General features: G+C 42.0%; 1 protein-coding gene across 3 annotated transcripts in view; it reads right to left on the bottom strand.

The window, feature by feature from the left end:
- GALNT10 (polypeptide N-acetylgalactosaminyltransferase 10) overlaps positions 1-18539 on the bottom strand; it is an 87661-nt gene that overhangs the window by 47506 nt on the left and 21616 nt on the right. The window contains exon 1 of one of the 3 annotated variants that reach the window (XM_083798615.1): positions 8573-10266. The exons of the other annotated variants lie outside the window; for them this stretch is intronic. The gene's annotated coding sequence lies outside the window, so the exon portion shown is untranslated. Of the gene's footprint in view, positions 1-8572; positions 10267-18539 lie in introns of those variants that run through there. 3 annotated transcript variants of the gene reach the window in all.

The raw sequence follows: 18539 nt of genomic DNA, 5'->3' as shown, positions 1-18539 counted from the left end.
TGTCACCTGGAGCTAACAAGGATATTCTCTGAAAAATATTCATGACACAAAGATGGAGGGAAAGGAATTTCTCAGGGCTTCACGGGGAGAGTGAGACCACACTATGGGATAGGAATAACAGTGGTGAAAACCAGACAGCTGCCAGTAAAGGCTGGTTATCAGGAAAGGGCAGTTATACCCAGAAGTGACCACTTCAAAGAAAAAGCCCGGTGAAGTTGTATTTAGATGGTATATCTGACTTCTTTCATCCTGCCCATCGTTATTCATCTTCATCATCTGTTCCTTTATTTTCCACCTGATGAAGTTACCTGAATCAAAACTGATAGCTCATTTTACATTAATAATCACTGCCTTTAGCCTATTAATTCTGATCTTCTAAATCTTTATTTCTGTTCAAATACTGAAATCTGTGGTGTACTTCCCCAAATTTCAATCTGCACCTATTAGGACACAAAATTAAGATTGTCACCAGCAATCTAACAACTTCAATTCACCTGTTGGCATTTGCTGAGGGGAACCAGGTTTTATAAGAGGCACTGCAAGGCCTCACCTAATCCCAACTCGCAGGAACAGGGCAGTGCAGCTCCAGAGCAGCAGAGCTGCGGTGAAGCAGCACACCATCCCTTTCTGGAAGGGCTTCTGACCATCACTGAACTCGGATATAAATATCAAACTAAACTGCATAACTGTCCCATTAAATACCACTGTTCTTACGCAGATTTCTAGACATATCACCTGTTGTTACGAAAAAGTATGTTTAAGCGTGAAAATGAACCCGTGCACCAGGAACCAAACGTGAAAGAAAAAAGTTGCGATAGTAATGCAAATTGAACACAGCGGACAGCAGCACGCCTTGGGAAAAAGAGGAAGCATAAAGCTTGTCCTCAGGTCAGTCTGAAGCTGGTGTCAACAACACGATCGGAGCACCTTGAAAACCAGTGGGTGCGTGCCCAGACCAGCCATAAGGCTGTCTGTTCCCCGGGTCTCCCCATCAACCCCACTAAATGTTCCACAGCACACGCTACCATTTCTATGAGATTTGCACCTCTGTTTTACAAGATCTCTGCTTTGCCAGGCCTGTTCATGGGTCCCTCTCCTCCCCAGGATGCTGCCGTGCCAGCAGGCGCCCTGGAAGGCCTCACACCCCACACCTCCCCTGCCAGCAGCCTTCTGCCAACCTCCGCACACTCGGCCTGTGCAGAGGTGTCATACTGGGCACGGGAACAGCTGGCCAGTTTGAGAACTCAATATTTTAAAGTCTTTTGTCTGCTCTTTATAGCTCTCTGGACTGGATCGGCAGTACAAGGAGAATGGCTTACAATGCCACTGCCCGTTCCACCATTTGCTGTGATTCAACACTTGTAAAACCTGCTACCTACAGTTACCCTGGAATTCCCACCCACCACTATAAGGCATTATAAGGCTGTCTAGGGGCTAGATCTAACCAGAAATATAGAGTGCAGCTCAGAGCCTCGCAACACCACTGTGCCACCCTATGCCAGATGTCCAAATCTCTACAAAGTGAGCAGGGGACATCAGGCACAATGAAGAAAAGGGAAAAATCCCACAAGCAAAAAGACATCCAAGCTGACAAGAAGCTAGGAAGAATGTTTTACATCCCACCTCTCCTTGGGACTTCAGCACCTTGAACCAGAATTGCAGAAGCACCTCCCTCCCTTCCCTTTGACTTGTAGCCTGTAAACATCCCTTAGAAGCAGCTACCCAGGTGGATTGCTCTCTATCTGAAATACACTAAGAAGGAAAGGTGGATCTTGAGCTCCCGCACACAACAGTTCAGGAGATGGGAGACCAGTTCAAATTATGCCTCAAAGGATTCAGACCAACATCTGCACAAAGCCTACAGAAAGCACCTAACTCTCAAGAGGACAAGGAGCAATCTAAAAGCCATTAAAAAGCAGTTTCAGCCTCCTTGCTCGGGGTGAGCATCTTCAAGTACTGGGCTGGAGCTGACCTTGTGCTTGTGTTTTCAGTATGAGATACTATGAATTGAGAAATAAATTTTCTGCACAGCTTCAAGCCATTGTTCATAGAGGTCAGCAATGTGCATGTAAATACCTGTAGAGCAAGCAAACAAACCTGACACGACAGCATGCCATCCTCCAGTTCTATTAAAAAAGAAGAAACCACAGAGACTGCCACTGCATTATGTGGAGTCCAAATGAGGCATACGGACAGCAGGAAGTCTAGTAGAGACATCACGTCTTGCTCTCAAATTTATGCGTAAAAATCTTTGAGTTTGGCTAAGCTAAGCTGGGTCAAAGCCACACGTCAAGAGGAAGACTTCAGGAATTTGCAAGCTTCACATTAAGGATGAGGGGAAAATGACGGAGTACAGACATCAGTCATTCAGACCTCTCCAAACTACAGTACTGGACTTTGGAGAGACAGAATATGAGTTATTTATCCTTAAGTCCTGTACAGAGCCTCTTCCTAGGCTCTTGCTCCTGGAGACTGGAAAGGCCTGACTTTTCTCCACATTAGCACTGGCGAAGGAAAAAGAGGCCTGCACAGCGTGACTCATCTATTCCGCTGCCTTCAGTGCTTACAGCATTACTGCCCTGTACAAACGAAGCCAGACAAAAGATTCACACAAGATAAACACGATATTAATCTCCTTTGGACCAACATACCTTTCTAGAAGTACCTTTTCAATCTTTAAGGCTAGACGTAGCTGCAGATGGCCATGACAGACATGCTGCATTGTGGAGCTGTTTTAGCCTTGGGCAGATAAGTTACATGAGTCAATACAATTCAGAAATGCTCCACTAAATTTAATTCAACTTGGGTAAGTGTTAAGAGTTTAAAATATTTCTTTTAACTGTATCACTTGTAAGCAAACTTATAACACTTACATTGGTTTCACAGGTCACTATTAAAGCATCGTATCTGAAAAGCCTGCTGTGAGTCACTGACAAGTTCTGTCAACAATGTCTGAACATTAATTTTAAAGTGACTTTCAGTGCTAGAAAACGAACGTCAGTGTCTTTGCTTCAGTGAACTTGCCAGCACCCACGATCAGCGTAGCCCTGAAGGGAAGGTGCAGTCGCAGCAGTCTGGTAGCAGAGCATTTTGTGCTAGAAATCACACTTCGAAAACCAACTTAAGCAGACTACTGAAAAAAGTCAATGCAAATGATAAACATTTACCTTCCCCCCCGAACGCAATTTTTATGCTCATGTCATCACTATTAGCAGAGCAGCGTGTGAAGGTACAGGCAGCATGCCACCACTGTCACGGGGAATATGTGCATATACACCCAGTCTCCCTCATTGTCAAAATGAGCAGGTTGCTGACACTGACATTATTTTGGAAGCTTTCTTTTTTTTTTTTTAATTTTATGTCTGAGCTCTAGAAATCCAGACAGCACACATGGACCAGAATGTTACTTTTTTTAGTGGTTTTCTTCAAGGATGCTGCATGGGATTTGACTCATTTATGCAAATTAAATAACTTGATGATACTCCTTCAACAGAAGCTCTAGACGGATATCTAAGCAATCTGCAAAACACAGCAAGTTTTCTAGGACCGACTTTTGCCTTCACTATTAAACAAGCATCTCATTTGTGGGGAGCTAAGTCTTACCTGTATTTCATGTAAGTTTTCACTTTTATCCTTTTTTCCCATTAATTCTGATTGCATAGTAGAAGGCCTAACATTTTTGTCCAGAACCCACCAGCGCAATCCCCTCCTTATCCGTATTTTAACTGTGAACTACAAGGGCCATTGTTTGAACATTGACGTTATCTACTCTGCACGGTTAGGGCAAATTGGCATTAAGGATCTGGATTTCTGTCCCTACAAAACAGGTCAGCAAACAGAAGTACCAGGCAATAGACTTTGCAGTTCTGTTTTTCTCTAGCTTAGCTTCTCATTTTGCAAAAATCTGTTCATTTTTTGAAATGGTCAGTTGTAAACAGCAAAACAAAGAGGAGATTTCAAAGCCTGAAAGGTTTATTGCAATCATCTAGTCAAGTTATGTAAGTGCACGGGCCATTGAATTTTATCCATTAACTCCTAGAGCAAGCCCATAACTTCTGTTTCAGCTCAAACACATTAACTTTTCCTTAAAAACTGGAAGCTGTTTACCACTAAGTGATTACTTCTCCAGCAATACCTTAAACTAATCTCCTGCCTGCTTCCATTTTTTTTTAAAGTAAAAATGAATTGAAGTAGAAAGGCATATTAAACAATAAATTGGAAATGGATTTAGACAGATTGCTGTAAATAAGCCCCTTCTGTTGTCTACCATGCTGTTACTTAACATGCCACCAAAGGAATCGATCAGCGTTTAAACACCAAACACAAAAATGGAATTTTAATCTTTTCTGTAATCACTATTTAGTGTGCCAGGCTCCAGACAGAATATGAGAAGAGTGGATGCAGATGTAAGCCAAGAGCTTTATATGCAAGAAGAAAAAAGATTTGTTGAAGTGCATACAGCTAATCATAATGCTGTATGGATTTCAAACCCTGTTCAAACATTTATTCTGTTGAGTTTTCTTTTATTTTTTATACCAAGTAGCTATAATGAGACTCAAGGAACTACGATCTTCAGATGCTATTAAAAGGATGGCAGTTTCACCCTAAGTCTCTCCATTTATCCTAGCAACTCAGCAAGGATATCTTGCATTTATACCTTACCAAATGCTGAAGATGACAAAATGATCCAGATAAACAACAGGGAAAGGGAGGGCAAGTAGAAACCATTCTTTCACTTATTAAAGGAAGTTTTAGCCTGAGGCAGAGGTAGGTAACATACCTGTGTGCTAACTTGAGCTAGGTCAAAAATATTGAGCAGAAATTCACTGCAAGAGTTCAGTTTTGATTATAACTCTATAAGCACTCCAGGCGGCCACTAGATATTTTAAACCAGCAACTGACAGCATACACACACACAAAAAGGTGGGATTTCCTCCTGTATTGTTAATAGAAATTGAGCTTCTAAAGGCCAGAAGGAAGAGCATTTCACTTCCCAGACAGCTGTGCCTAAACTACACAAGGAAAAAAGGGGACATGGTTCAGAGGTTCCTCTCTTTGCTGCTGACACCACCAGCCCAAAAATTCTCTGCAGCACTCTGAACATTTCACAGTGCTAAGACACTATCATTTCAAAATCTATTCGCTGGCACAAGCTGCAGAGCTGGCAAGTTGCAATTATGAAGGGCCCAGCGTGCAGACTGCTCCATCATTCCGGAGGACACAGAGCAAGACTCAAGAGCACGCACTTTGTGTGCAGCCTGTCATGAGCCGTGCCCCAGCAAAACAGAAGAAAAACACGTAACCTCACCACCGTGCCGCACCAGCTTCTCTCCAGTCTTCCAAATCCTGGAAGACAAACAATTTTGGAAGGAAGGAAAGCCTACATTTTAATTATTGTGGGACCATCCACACGAAACGTTGGTAACCCTCTCATAAATGAAGTTTTATTGCACCATGGAGAAATTTTATTTTTCTTAATGAAATTTGATTATTCACGTGTTGAACAAATAGGTACAGCACCCATGCAGTGCAAACAGCCTCCATCCTTGGTACTAGCGTGAAAATAGCTGAGATTTTCAGATCTAAAAAAAATAATAAAGTATCTGCAACATCAGTTGGAGGCACTCTTCCTGGGTCAGGAAGCCAAGCATAACCTCGGTCAGTCGCAGCTCCTCACTTACTGGAACAGGAGATAGCGTACTACTAGAAAAAGGAAGCTGCTAAAAGCTTGTCCTGCATCCTACCCAAGTGTTTTCAAAAGGTTAGTTTTTGAAGCTATTTCAGTCCATCAAAAATTTAAAAGCTACATTAATATAATCCATATCTACGGCATTTCAGGAACTGTTAAAAGGCAAGGCAGAACTAAATGGCAGCACATCATGCGGAAAGATTAAGTGCCTTCAAAGACAAAAAAGTCAAGCACATCTTCACAGCTATGTTGTGACTCAGATCCAAGCAACAAGTTTGAATCAGATCTAGAGGTTCCCTGCAGAATGCCAAGATCCTACAATTTGGCCATCGTGCTCTTCTCTCCCACCAGAAACACCGCTAAAATTGAAATCCATATGTTCGGATTTGCGCTGTTCTTTGAGACAGTCACACTTCAGGGTATGGAGATAACTTGCCTGGCTCCTTCGGGAAGTAGAGCCAGAACTGCTGCCCGTACTCCTGGGCAGTCCTTATCCTGTGTCAGCTAATTAAACCACAGCCGAACCTGAACCAGCTGAATGAATCAGTGCTCCGGGACAGAGCGGAGCCTTCTCTGCAGAATACCCAGGGACAGTTGGTAGCTGTTTGCAGAGCTATTAAAGAAATAATTTCAGGATTCTTTCAAGAGGCTATGAATGCTGTAACTTGGTGGACAAGACGGCCTACTGCTTAAGCATTACCCAATTATAGCTGACACAGTACTTTTTAATGCAGAAAGCTTTTTGGATCAAGTGCTAGGGCAGTACGTTGTTGAATCAAAACTTTCCCCCTTTTTACATTCCCTCATTTAAGTTTTATTCGACCTCAATTGCTGAAAAGCCCTTAGCACAAAGGAATGTTTATCTGCAGAAACATCCTGGTTTATCAGCTGATTAAAATCTAAAGACATCAGCTGAGGACAGTGATATGACATCCAGCTTAGTCATCTCTCTCTACCAAACACTTTACACTTTGTTCTTCACTTACCTTTAGAAATATTACGTTTTTGCAGTGTTTGCTGTTCTAAACCTATTGTTTGATTAATTCAATCCGAGCCTCCAAATGCACAATGCCTTCTCAAAGTCAGTGCAAACAGCGAATTCTTCCCCAGGTTTTAGAGCACACCTGATAGTGCAGCACAGTTTCAGGCTCAAGATTTCTTTCAGCTGTCAAAAACCCAGCTGAAACATTTTTAGACTTTAGAACAGGACTCATAGCTGTTGTGGGCAAATTAAAGCACTCGTCTTTTCCGTTCACTTAAACATTTAAAGCCCCTGATATCAGCAGAAATGCTGGATTTCCCACGTAGGAGCATGTCTAAGGGTTCTGCTCAAAGTCGTGGAGTAAGCTCCTGCGGGCATTTAGTTGCATCAGAAACCTCCTCATTTTCCCCCTCAAGCGACAGGCACAGGTTCACTGACCTTGCTTTAACATACAGCAACACATTACAAGTTTCCCAAACAAGAGTTTGCTCCCTGGGCTATCCTCCTGTGGAGACTGGAAGCACAATGTTAGTCACACTGCCTGAGGTACTACTACCATGATGTGCTTTGACAGCGAATACGCAAGGTATGAGGACTTAGATAAGTCATCTCTGAACTGCCATTCAAAACAAGATTACAGCCTTCCCATCTCTCTTCTCCTTCCCTTTCTGCTGTAAATGCTTTCTGGAATCTCTAACTTACAGACTATGCTGCATAACCAGAAACACTTGACTAATCTGCATTATTCTTTAATAAAAACGCTGGATATACGACCTGTTAATTCCATCATTTCCATGAATTCCCTGTACTCAAAGTATAAACTCCCAATCACATTAGAGGAACGTTAGGCCAGTCAAAGATTGCTCAGATGAACACAACTTCCAAGTATTTTGAAAATTAGCAGAAAACCATACCATATATCATACTAGCAGAAATTCAGAAATCTCATGGCTGATATTACAAAGAACATAGTGTACCATCCTCAGCATCAATACTACACAAGTGAGATTTACAGTACGCGGACAGCAAATACAAAATTACAAGTAAGCTAGGTACTGCAAGTAGTTGGACCTGGTAAGTACGTGACTGCAAATTTTACTTTGTTCAGTTTACAAAAAAATACATTTGTGACTGGAAAGGTGGAAGAGCTACCACAATTTGCAAATTTCATTAAATGGAATGGTCCCGAACAGACTTTGGGAAATCCTAGTGTAACTGTTGAAAACATTGAGACGGCTGCTAAAGATCCAACAAACTGAAGTGAGAACAGGACAAAAATCTATCCAGCTTGACAAATGAATCCATTAGAGAAATCTATCTAGATGTCCAGAGAGAGGTCTAAGTATTTTCCTTCAGACTGATAAACCAAGATAAAACCATGCTGCACAGATCTCAATTTTGAGACTTTCCAATGTGCAAACTGTGCTACTAGGATGCCTCACATTTTGTGATAAAGACAGCCACTAGTAAGACAAGAGACTGCACTATAAACATGTTTTCTTAGTAGGAGGAACTAGGCAGTTTGAAAGCTTGCTGACTGTGATAGTTCAAAAAAAAAACACACAAAACAGAAGTGATCTGGATTTTACCTGGAAAAATACACAGAGCATTGCTGCTCCCCTAGCAAGCAGGGCATGAAGCTTAGAAATTGCTTTTCCCTTTAAAAATTTTGAAAGATACTATAAAGAAGTCTGTATTTTAGCTTTTTTTTTTTTTTTTTTTTTTTTTTTTTTTTTTTAAATTGAGGCTTTATCCATCACTCAGAGTCACACAAAATGATAGAAGTATCTCCTATCAGGAATGTGCTGGGGGGACACGATGCGACCAGGAATGACAACAACATCTGCCAGCAAGTCAGACTCAGCACTGGGGGATGTCAAGCAGCCACCAACCACACTCACCTGCCAGCACAGGAGAGGATCCCCAGACACTGCCAGCTCACCCTCCTCAGCAGGTCCCAGCTGCAGTCTAACAACAAACTGTCACTGGAAATGCAGACGGGTGACACAGGACCTCCCGAGCTTTTCCTGCTACAGACACCTGCGGAATAAAGTCCCAGGCCCAAAGGACTCTACGAAGAACCTAAGACATCAAAAGGCTTGCAGGTATTTTCAGAGATTGCTTTTTCACATTACCATCTGCTACCAGTAACTTGCTAATGTAATACTTACACATCACTGGAATGAAGTGATTCTAACCAACTCCAATAAAGCAAGGAGAACTGCACACATTTGTTTTATTTTCCACACTCCTCAGTCAGTAACTTCAGTGCTGACTCTACTTTCCTGCCTTCCAGTTACTGCTCAGCCAACAGTACCTGTCACAACCACTGTGACAGCTGTGGTTTAGAAAAAGCCTCGGTTTTAACTGAATGTGTTTATCACTATTACTTCAGGTGGTGCCTAACCAGGTTTTGCTCCCTAGTTCGTGCGTCTAGCATCAGGCTCAAAGCGGCATTTTATAAGTAGCACTGCAGTAAAACCCCATTTTGCTGTTGTTTAGAACAGAATAGCGCTATTTTCCTTTTAGATATTTCAAGAATTTTAAAGGAAAATTTTCTACCAGCTTCCTGGCAGACTTGATGCTTCTTGACAGCGTTATGCTAAACTGAAAACATCAGCACTAAAAGGCAACATTTTACACGCCTCTTCTTCCCAACGAGTTATTTAACTGCTGGTTCAAACAACAGGCACACTGCAATAGCAAATGCACAGATCGATGCCAAAATTAATCACGCTCCTCTCACCATCAGACTTCCTGCTATTACATTTGTTACTCAAAAAACATTTGAGCCATCCTCAAGCATCCAGTTTCCCCGTTTACGCTGTCAGTTCCTCTGATATACTCGTGTATTGTTTGCATTGCCAAGTTCTCCCTGAGCAGAAGGCAGTAAATAGAGTCACTGCCCTTGATGGCAAGGAGTCCTGCTGGGTGCCGCAGAGCGGAGAGGCTGGCCAGCAGCTGTAGGAGACTTGTAGTCAGAGCATTCCTGTAAACAGCTTTCTCTTTCAAAAAGCACGAGCCACTCCTGGAGATCAGGCAAAAGCTGCATTATCCCACTTGGGACAAAAGGTAGAGCTAACTTAGCTAAAATTAGCTAATTTCTGTCTTCAAACACCTTCTAGAAAACCAAGCCATCAGTGATCGGTTACAAAGACTTGCGAGAGTCTGAGCCTGGTTAGGGTACAATAGGAAAAAAGAATTTGAATCTGGTAAGATAAATTGGTTGGGTCTGGGAAGAAGGCTGTTGACAGTCTGGGGTCAACTCAGAGTTGCATCCAACTGCCTGTGTAAAACAGATGAGATTCCCAGTAACTGGAAAAGCAAAAGCACAGCTGGGGTATTAAGGAAAAGAGGGGCTGGGGATGCAAAAACTATGTACAAGTGCAGGTGACAAATCACTTTTGGATTTCACCTAAAGAGTGACAAACAAGTACTATGCAGTGTCAGGATAAAAACTAAAACATGCAGCTTCTTCTGGGACAGGTAACAACTCTGCGAGAGAAGACGTCACTCCACTGAGCAATGCGAACATGAGTAGGCAGCAGCCTTGTTACTCTTGATATCCAAATTGCAATTTACTCAAATTTAATCAAGACCTACATGTTTTGATGCTACCATCCAGGTCGTGTCAAAATTAGATTTTGCAGAACCCTTCTAGACTCTGTGGAATTACCTATCGATCTCAGTAAGGGGATAAGAAGCATGTTTAAGTCTGCTGATGTTGCCAGCAAAGTGGAGAACAGGATTAGAATCCTCAAGTGGTCCTGACATAACCGAAGACCACGTCAAAAAATTGGGATACCATTCAAAGGGTAAACAAAAAGGCATTAACTAAACAAATGCAAGATATGAATCACTTATTATGCTGTTCAGCAGCTGTTTGATCATTTTATCATGGGTGCTGACAGATCACTGACTCTATGATTCTTTCCTACTGTTCAAGAAAAAATTCATCCTGAGATATTTACAGAAACATCATACACAGAAGCATGTAAAATTATGGGTGCTGACTAGGGCAGAGACGACTGGGTAGACAGGAAGGGTAAGCATTACAGAAAGTCCTCTCGCTTTTCTAGACTGCAGCAAGAAATGGAAAAACATGAGATTAAAAGCACATCACAGCTGGAATTGTGGCAGAGGCTTTTCAATCACATGAGAAATTAATGTGTCCCATCGTAGGCCAAAAGCTAGACTTTGAGGAGTCTCATTTTACCACAAGGGTCTTAAGGGAGATCTCACACGGTGAAAACACCCAGCTCTGGTAACCTTCACTGACCGGCTTCTGGAAGCTTAAAATAAGCAAGGGCTACAGCACTTGGACAATCTCATGAGCATCCAGCAGGAATCACACTAAAATGTACCACAATGCTTTCCATTTTCCTAGATCTACTCTAGCTTCTACAGCACAGAACTGTATTCCAAAGAAACTGAATTATTTGGAGCATTTACTGTCCTTCAGTATCATTACAACAGCACAGGAGTTAGCCCTATAATAAAATCTAAATTCTCTTCTCTACAGCACATAGCCTGACCTCGCTGTAATGAAGCTCCATGGGACTGAGAAAAATTGTTGTATAGGATGGCATTCTCTGCAATGGAGATTTTGTAGCTTGTTGTGCTAGAATAAAGTAACCAATCTGACTTGAACACATTATACCTAGTTTTTTTATGAGTCTTGCTTCATACTGAAAGAATACTGTTTAAGCGTGGACAAAAAAAATCAATAAAGAAATAAAACACGTTTGTACATAAGATACTGAAGAGAATGGCCTACATAAACTCCTCACATTTGCTTACGTGTTTGTTCTACCAAGTCTTATTATACAGGCAAAAAAGTTTGTTCTGCTGGGACTGTTTTAAATAGGGAAGGCTATTAGCAGGTCTTGTCGAGGTGCATCTGAACAATTCACTGTATGCACCATCTCTCGTGTCCTCCTAAGATTTATGGTGTAACATCTCAAGGCAAAAACAGTACTGATAAAACAGTGCTACTGCACAGCTTATGTGAAGTGCACAGAAACATGGCGCTCTTTTACCTGTCTGGAAGAATTTTAAAGGTAAACATATAATTTTTTTTAAAGCCTTTTTTCAATGAGAGCAAGGAGTGAGGCATATCCTTTATCCTGGATTTTGGGTGTTTCCAGAACAGTTGTTCCGAGCAGTATTCAGGTGATGCTTGGAGTGGTGACCTTGCTGAATGTGTATTGTTTAGTTTTTATTTCTCCTCCCTAAGATCAGTCAGAAATCAGAATGAAAGCTTGTGCTGTTTGCTCTCCTGCAAAAAAAAAACAAAACAAAAAAAACCAAACACCCAGAGAACAAACACCCCCAGTCTTGCAGCAGGCAGAGGACAGGAACATGGTCCCTCTGGAATAGCACCCTGCTCACTGTACAGGCAATGTTGCCTTCCTCCTCCTCTTCAGTGCAGGAGGAGGAAAGGAACCTCAGCGCACACAGGACAAACCTGCCAGCACGCTGCTAGCACTTCGCCTGGTGATGCAGAGTGGTTTCTTACACCACACTGAAGGATGCGCCCAGTTCAAAGACCTTGGGATATATAAACAAGTACGAGCTCTTCAATCCCTGCTACTGGTGACCAGATGTTTCTTTTATATGGCACTGTCACTGTACGGATGGGGATAACTCTACAGAAGTGTTATCGTTAGAGCCATTCAGAACGATACGGATGATGCAAGGAGTTCCACTGCCTTTGAAGAATAACGTCCTGCAGAAGAGCGATGGCAAAATCATGGGTGTAACGTGCAGCATTTAAAAAAAGGTTTTCAGACCAGTGTTTGCAATGCTGCCCACATTTTTATTTTCCTCTCCCTGTAAAAGCAGAGATATTTTGAAAACAGAGCGCTCCAAGTCTTCAGCACCATTTGCAATGGAGGTACGCAGAGAGAGCCACCTCCACTTTGAAGTCTGACAGGACACTTGCATCTAGCATTAGGCAGACTTCCTAAATTCTGTGCCACAGTTGATTGCAATAGAACCAAAGTATTTTAGAAAATGTTCATCTATTTTAATATAGTGGTTTTCAAATGTTTTGTAAGACATGTGTATCCGCTGAGTGGGGAGTAAAGCAGGCTGAGCAAACCGGGACTGACGAGATGCAGTCAGTGATAATGAACTGCTCTTATTACCATAAGAGACCAAAGTTCAAAACTCGATCTGTGTCATAAGTGAAGAATCAATCTGATTAATTTTGCCAATAACCGTTCTTTGGAAACGTTTTTCATCACTGCTCAAGGAAAAGCCCTGACCTGATGAATAAGTGCATTCACTGGAGCAGCTCCGGTCAGCCAACTCTCTCCAAGACCTATTGGCCCTTCAGACCGATCTCCTGACCACAAAAAGCTTTTACAGAGCTTCCTTTTGTTCACTTCACAGACACTTTCTGCAAAGTCTCTTAAAAAAGAACTACAAAAATACCGACAGCACTAGAGCACTACTATATAATAATTCAAGACTAATATCATGGCAATGCAGGTTCCCTCCCTGCAAATCAGAAGAGTTTTCTGTTCAAGAATGAGTTTGAAGGAACCATACCACATATACAGACGTAACACAGCTCATTACAAGTTCTTTTCAAGTGACAAACAAGGCTTGAACACTGCAACATTTTAAAACCTTTTGGCATAAGTGAATCGGCTAAAAAGTTCGGAGTGACTTTGCTCGGGAGGTGGACATCCCTACGTGCTCCGCCTGACCTCACTAATAATCATTCAAGCTTCAAATCTGCTACTAAAGCCTCCGTTGTAAGCAATTATTTGCCTCTGTGCAAAAAAATGTTAATTTCATGCTCTGTAAACACATCTCCTTGCAAAAGACCAGCCTGCCTATAAAGATTGCTTTTGACAGCCTGATGACCATCTTCTGCAGCAAGTGACTGAAACACCTTTTGGTGAGCAGGAACATCTGTTCTCTCCTCCCGAAAGGAGAGGACACGCCAACATGACATGTTTACAGGTGAGCCACATATAATGACCTTTATAGAAGGGAGCAGGAGAGTTTAGGCACTTACTTAGAGCAGAGCAACTTGACATCGTAAAATTAAAGACGACAACAACTGCTTTCGAGTGGCTATAGCATGTCATAACATTTCATCAGCTAACCTATCACGGAAAACATTTGTCTATGCAGTGCCTCTCCTGCGGAAAGGATGCAGAGAAGAAATTGGCTGGGGGTAAGAAAGATGACTTTATAAGTAGCAGTGGAACTGCAAGGGAAAGGGTGGTTGTCAGGCTTCAGGGAAAAAAAATAAGCGCCACACTTTACCAACACCAGTAACACGATGTCGGCAGATTATTTGGACCATAGCACCAAAATCAGCCACACCTACACAAGCGAGCCAGAAGCAGACACTGCCCATGAGATCAGGGAACATTATGCTGTATTGCAAGCTTCCCCCCCCCCCAGTATGGATCTGAATCCCAAACTAAATCCACTAAATACATACAATTTTAATTTTGGATGTAAGCATGTGTAAGATTGCTGGGAGACAAGATAAATATTTTAAGGCAATATAAAAAAGCAACTGTCTTCTGAAAATGCTGCATGTAAAAGTTACCACCTTTGCTAGAAAGGCGAGAATCATAAATATGCCAGGCATCTAATGCTAGGGAACAACTCAACTTTGAATAATTTTATGCTATTAAGAGATACACACTGAATACAGACTCAGATCGTTTCATAATTCATATCTAACATTAAAAGTCAGCCTCAGTACGGCAGAGCAAGTTGCCAGAGTGGTCTTTCAAATGCATCTGAATTCCCTTCAACATGCATACAGAGCAAGGAAACACTTTCACCTCTCTCAAAGCTTTCACTTCTCTCAGTGTAGCTTTGCAGATGCCCTCAACTAGACCCATTTTCTCATGCCTCGTGTTATAAAACACTCCAGGGGCCACACATAAGTGAACTAGCTCTTTTTACTTCTAAGAACATTTCTTGAAACTTGAAGTAACAAGCAAGGAGACTTCAAAATTTAAAGTCTCAAGATGACATTTCCAGACTAGGAAATATTTATGTATTCCCACGAGTTTACCACTGTGCAAAAAAGCAACACAGGTTCACCATCCCAAAAAGCATAAACCAGAGCAGTCGGCTAATATGAACCCTAAAAAGCTCACATAGATAGCAATGTTTCAATAATCTCATTTCCGACAGCAGCTCAGAAGCAGCCTCCATAGGACTAGATTCTCACAAATGACGTTAGGAAGAGGAAGGACCATAACACATGCTATAGGAGATGAGACGTCAATCTTACAAAAACTAATAAGATTCTTAATACACAGTTTGGTGAAATTACTTTCCAATTCATAAAACAAGCAAAAATCAAGGCAGCTGTTTTCAAATAAAACTAGCCTTAGACTGATAAATCCTGACACCTTTTTTTCCATGGCCTGAGGTAAACCCTTGCAGCGTCTTTGAGCAGGTGGGAGCGGACTCGTTGCTTTACACAGCACCACAAGAGAGTTTTCGCTGTTTCATTGCTATTTTATACTCATCTTTTTCAGGAGCAAGCTCATTTAAAAAGCCTTTTCCCTGTTTTGACTGCAGCTCATCTCCCCGATCTAATTTACAGCGGGTCCCCGTACAGAGCTGCACCAGCACAACAGAGTGGGAAGCGAAAAGAAAAGCGAGGGCAGACCACAGGATCGCCTCCATCACTGCAACAACGTGCCTCAAAACCCCACGTAACACATGCTCTTGGGTTACTGTATTGCTAGTAGTCTGTAGGAGACTATATTAAGGTAACTCATTTGCCATTCTTGATATCACCACCACTAGCAACCTCAAATTCACACTTTCATACTCCCTCATGTAGGAACATATACCAGTCTCCAGCTTCCCCTGACTTTCAGGCTTAGGGACCTGAAGGGGTCTGCAATCTTGCAAAGCAGAAAACCGCTCGTGTGAAAAAGGGAAACCTCAGTGCCAGCCTTAAAGGAATCGATAAATGCTTACTGGGAGGTGGGAAATTCAGCACATTTTTGGCTGCTCAGTACACCTAGTTTTAACACGCCTAGGCAACTTTAACTGGTTGCAGCAATTTGAACCACCCTCCCTATATAAAACTTCAAACAGATACTTGCTTTAGTTTTCAGAACTGCATCGAGCCCATGCTAACATTTTAATCTCAGTAACAAAGATCCCAATTAACCCTGACTCCACAACACCACTATTCTATTTAAATAATCTTTACAAGCTTCAGAAAAATCACTGCCCCCCAAAAACCAAACCAAACCCCACACACCAAAATGGAAAATGCTTATAGTTGAAGCCCTTCATCAGCAAGGAGCACTCCGACTGTCTGGAATAACTTATGCAGCAGCTCTTATTAGAGTTGGCTAAACATTTTATCCATGAAGGAAAGTATGAAGAAACTATAATACATGGTGGTGGTGATGTGGGAAAAATCAAATACTTCTACTTTCACAGTTCTCTTAAATGCATTTTCAAAAAGCAGCATTGATTTCAGACAAGCCAAGATATTCCAGTTAGACCACAGGGACAAGAAACCATGCCAAATTCCTTAAAATCAAATAGAAGCCAACTTTCTGCTAGTTTCCATTAGAGGTGGTATCATATTCTTTTCCTTAAGATGCAAGCCAGAATTCATAGCTACTACAGATTTCAAAGTATTGATATGTTCCGAGCGCTGCTTGAAAATACTTTGTTTTTAATTGAGTATTCCGTTTTTAATTGATGCTTCTGAAAATGAACTGTGACTTGTCTTTCAATCAGAAATGCAGACCTTTAGAAAACGCAGGCCCTTCAAATGATGGCCCACACGTCAAAAGGGTAACGAAGTTACCTGCCAGCAAAGCCACCTTTGCTTTGGGCCAAACACAGTATCCCTAAATCGATAATCACAGCTACTCGAAGAGGCAAATCACAGAAGCTTGCAGAAGCCGACAGCAGGAAAACCTTAATTACCTCGATAGAGAGCTGACAGTCCTCCTAGCATGTGGTGGCACCTCCTTATGCAAGGGAGGGCGAAAGTCTCGGTGAAGAGGAGCCTGGCCAAAGGACTGCCAAGTGAGGTACGGGTGAAGAAAAACAACACGGGAGGAAGAAGAAAGTAGCATGGCAAAGACTTCTGGCTCCATGCACAATACAGAGGGGACCTCCAGAGCAGCTCTGTAGCTGAGGGGCACACGCAGCTATCGCTGAGATTTTCTGATGAAGTCAAGGCAAGAAACCAGAGCGAGCTCTGCAGACAGCGGAAACATCCTGCATGACTGGGGGAAAAACTTCTTTGTGGTTCAGATGAGCAACCACTAATAAAGATATGTGATATGAATGGTAACCGTTAGTTTAAACTTTCCCAATTATACTTTGTAAGATATGAAAATATGCCCAGCTAAGCACATGCAACCAGCACCTCTACAGAAAGTCACAGTCAGCAGAATTCCCCCCTCGCTCCCATACCGACCGAGCATTTGGTATATATCATTTTCCAGAGTTACTACATGACTGGGAAGCATCAAAACCCAAAAGTTTGGCTGTTTCATTTATTACAGCCCACCAATACAAAGAACCATTTTATGCTCCTATACAAACAGAATCAAAACAAGAAACCTTCTCTTTGCCAGGCACCAGTGAGAGCCTTTGTTCAGCTGCACAAGAATTCAGTGTAACAGTTCATACCTAAAAATCAGTGTGCAGCAGTGAATGCTCGCCATCTCAAAGTATGGAGAGATTTGCTAGGAGGATTATATCTAAGCAGTTTTAAACACTAATGTGAAGTAGCAAAATCCAAATCATTAGACCTGCATTTGCTCGATTCGGCTCCCCAGTGCAGGGCAGCGTGCCATGTTCCTCCCAGCAAGCAGCCAGGTCCCTGCTCAAGTAGTTACCCACTGATGCTTGCCACCTCTAATCTTCTCTTGGAATTGTTCCCCAGTGCCAGGCAGACTCTAGGGATTTCAGCGAGCACAAGCTGGCTTACATTTAAACTGGTCCAAAGCCGGAGGAATGATTTTTAGGGGTAACAGACGGGCACGGAGGCTCCCTTTGGTTACCCTGCAGGGTATAAATCAGATGCATCATTAACCTTTAAATGGAAAGGTATGTATCTTGTTCTGAAACATCTTTTACCCATAAAGACTTTGCACAAGAAGTTAGTGATAACATTTAAACAATTCCTATTTCCCTTTCAAATCCTCTAGAAAGATTTCAAAGAATTAGGACCACCGTTACTTAAAGAACTGCTAGCATATAAGCAATTAAATCTATGTCAAATGTATTGCTTGTTTGGAACTTCACTGCCTAGAGGGATATTTCTGCTACCTAGTTTGAGCAATTAACCTTTAGGCACTCAGCCTGTCCTCTAACACTGCCTCCTTTCTCAGTTTCTGCATTGACCAGACTAAAAACTCAGAGTGATAAATACCGGATCACTTTTTAATGAGGTGTCCATAGCAAAGCATAGGTATTTCTCCAACCTCTCTCAGGTTATGTAGAAATGAATGAATGGTTTTTGTAGCAGTAAGTCAAGCTGTCTGAATTTCGGAAACCGAGGACACCTGATGTAATTCCCAGTGTAATTAATCAAGTAGCCCCTCTCCACCACAAAGCCATACACTTGAACATGCAAGCAACATTTCGTACTGTGCGTACACACACACAGTGCAATGAATGAAGATGCCCTTCTGAGCAAGTGTTCACTTCAAAGCTCTGCCAAGAAAAAAAGTACCAAAATATCTTTGTGTGAAATCCTTTATCTTAATCCCAAACAGAACAATTGAAATATTACTACAGAAGCTTTTGTGGAGGGTCATGGCACTGTCACTGGTGCATAAAACTCAATGCTTCTGTATGTTCAAACACATACATCAAATTTTTGTTGGCTTA

This window comes from Anser anser (genome assembly GCF_964211835.1).
Source record: "Anser anser genome assembly, chromosome: 14".
Taxonomy (NCBI): domain Eukaryota; kingdom Metazoa; phylum Chordata; class Aves; order Anseriformes; family Anatidae; genus Anser; species Anser anser.
This window is presented reverse-complemented; position numbering and strand designations above follow the sequence as displayed.